Source organism: Notechis scutatus, chromosome 1, assembly GCF_049901735.1.
Source record: "Notechis scutatus isolate UNSWTSFEM ecotype Mainland chromosome 1, rNotScu1.2, whole genome shotgun sequence".
Lineage (NCBI taxonomy): Eukaryota > Metazoa > Chordata > Lepidosauria > Squamata > Elapidae > Notechis > Notechis scutatus.
In genome coordinates, this window is record NC_142009.1 from 322,414,174 (window position 1) to 322,417,125 (window position 2,952).

The window sequence follows — 2,952 nt, forward strand, 5'->3', positions numbered from 1 at the left end:
TAGAAATTGCATTATTTATGGGCAGAGCACTATGTCTTTCACAAAGCAATAGGGAATAGGGGGAAAAAACCTGCTGTTCTTTTTGCCTTATTTCTCTTTTCTCCAGACCTGTTAATTTGCTCTAGGCGTGTTTTTTCTCTTTCATTGTGTGCAGACACTTGTAACCCCCAGATACTCCATTGCCTTGAATCTGGGTCTTATTGAAGATGGGCAGCCCCTCAACCGTTTCACGCTAAGGCAGAAGAAAAAGCTATTTGCATTGATTCACCTACTGGGAAATTTATCCTCAACATAGGAGAGAAAAATAATTTGTGATATTACCAAACATACATGTTTTACTGTTATATTTTAGCTTATTTCTCAAAGTTATTGTTGGCTTGTGTGAAGGAATCAAGCACGGAATATGTAATACAGACACAAAATACTCCAAACCCATACGGCTATGACTTCTTAAAATCTTTACATTTAAATATTCTAGGTTCCTGATGCTCACCTAGATGTTAAGTAATATGTATAGGAGCGCACATAAAATCACATTAACCTGTAGTTTTGTTTTTTTTTTAACCATGAACACCTCAGGAAATGGTGCTCAACTTATTTTATATGGGATCCACTTTAGCTAGAACACCATCTCTACAGGATAATGGGTTTCTTCAATAGGAAATGCTTACTTCTTGGCTCCACGTGGTTCACGATCTGCTCATTATCTAGTCACTATATGTTCTTGTGGCTTCCTGACTGGAGTACTAGAATATGAGGCTCCCTGTGAAAGGCATTTTAATTAGCTCAGTTGAAGATTCTGGTGCTTTTGAAGAAGAGGAGGCAATACTTGAAAGTAAGGCCACAACATAGATTGCCAACTTTTTGAAGGCTATTTGATGGTTTACTCTGATGTGACCAGGACTCTGAATCAATGACGGACATTTTAAACCTATTTTGGGGTCTGGAGGTGAATTAAAGGCGGGCATGAGCTGTGGTGGCGCAGTGGTCAGAATGCAGTACTGCAGGCTATTTCTGCTAACTGCCAGCTGACTGCAGTTTAGCAGTTCGAATCTCACCAGGCTCAAGGTTGACTCAGCCACCATCCTTGTGAGGTGGGTAAAATGAGGGCGCAGATTGTTGGGGGCAATATGCTGACTCTGTAAACCACTTAGAGAGGACTGTAAAGCACTGTGAAGTGGTATGTAAGTCTAAGTGCTATTGCAATTGCACAAGGATCCCTCGAAAGCTTAAGACAACTTGCCAAAATTCAGCAACCCAGTCTCATGGTGCTGCATCATCTAGAGCCCATGGACTGCTTATTCCTATTTAGAATGACAGAAGAACTCAAAGAGCTCAAGCAACAACCCTTCAATAACAGCAGCCAGTTGCTTCTGTATACTTATTTCATAAAACAAAAAAGAAAATCCTATTGGGAATAAGATACAGCTTCTACCATAGTGCTGTGTGGTTTAGAACAGTGGTCGCCAACTGGTGGGCTACGGCCCACTGGTGGGCTGCAAGAAAATTTTGGTGGTCTGCAGAGAAATGTCACCCCCAAAGTAGTAATCCAGGCTGTGCAGGAACACAAGGCTGTACCGCCCACATGGCCCGTGGGAACCCTCCCCGCCCACTCACTCCTTACCTGGCAAATTTGCCTGCTAAGTTGCTATTTTTCCTTTTTTTTTTCCCGACCATCAGCTGTTCTGCTGTGCCAGGAGATTTAGATTAGCTAGAAGGCAGGAAATCATCAGATTTCTTGCTTTCTACCTAATCTTTAGATCTTTGGGTCTGCTTTTAAGAAGAGCCGAATCTCCCTTAGGACTGAAGGTTCTATTATTCAGTTGCAGACTCAGATAGCCGATGGCAGAAACACAGATCTCTAAGTGAATCTGTGATTCTGTGAGCAACTCAATCTGCCTGCCTGCTTTGCGTAATTTTGAGTAAAAGTTGCTCTTTTTTAATAAAAAATTCAATATTTACATATTTATATTTACATACAAGTCATGCCCAGCCAGTCACATGATCAGCAAGCCACACCCACAACTTAGGCCACACCCAAGAAGCGATTAAGAAATTTGAATCCCAGGCTTGAGTAAATTTAGTGGTCAAGAGATAAAGGAACTTCCTGCTTCTGACTAGTCCAGAGGTCTGCAACCTTAAACACTCAGACCCATTTCCCACAGAAAACACTGGGAGCCAATAATTTAACAACCGATGGGACTGGGTGGGCATGGCCAACTCGATGTCACTCACTTCCACTCAGTCACCTCCTGCTCTGGAATATGAGTCTCCATTCCCCACCATCACTCTTACCTTCTCGGGCCAGGCAAGGAGGGAAGGGGAGGGGCCAGCCAGTGGTGGGATCAGCCAACAGGGAGCCGCAACAGAGGGCCAAAAGAGCCACATGTGGCTCCAGAGCCACAGGTTGCAGACCCCTGGACTAGTCAATACTAAATTATCAAAAAGAAAAAAATAGAGTGAGCAGTTCTCCTAACACAGTGGTGTTAAGCTTGCATAGGCAGGTTGTTATCATGTGACTTTTCCCCCCCTTCGCTAAAATGGGGGTGGGCATGGCCAGCATGTGATGCATCTGGCCCACAAGTTTGATACCCCTGTTCTAACACAAAAGATTTAAATAACAGACCCTCTGCAATCATTAGTACAACTGGCAATGAAACTTGCTCCTAATTTTAGAGTTTCAGATGGGGACCAGTTTGACAGGGGACCAGAGTTCAAGGTGGCAAAACCAAATGGTTACAAAGAGCTAAAAATCTCATCTCATTCTGATAAATTGGCATGTGCAGTTCAGTGTTGCAGAATGTGATAAAAAAAAAATCCTTAATTTCTGATAGGATTCAAACTGGGGCAAAAGAGCCAAGGAAAACATTTACTCTGAATTGTGACCTTTTTGTAATAAATATTATAACCCATGTACATAGGCATGGGGCAGTAAAGACAATGAGACCAGGC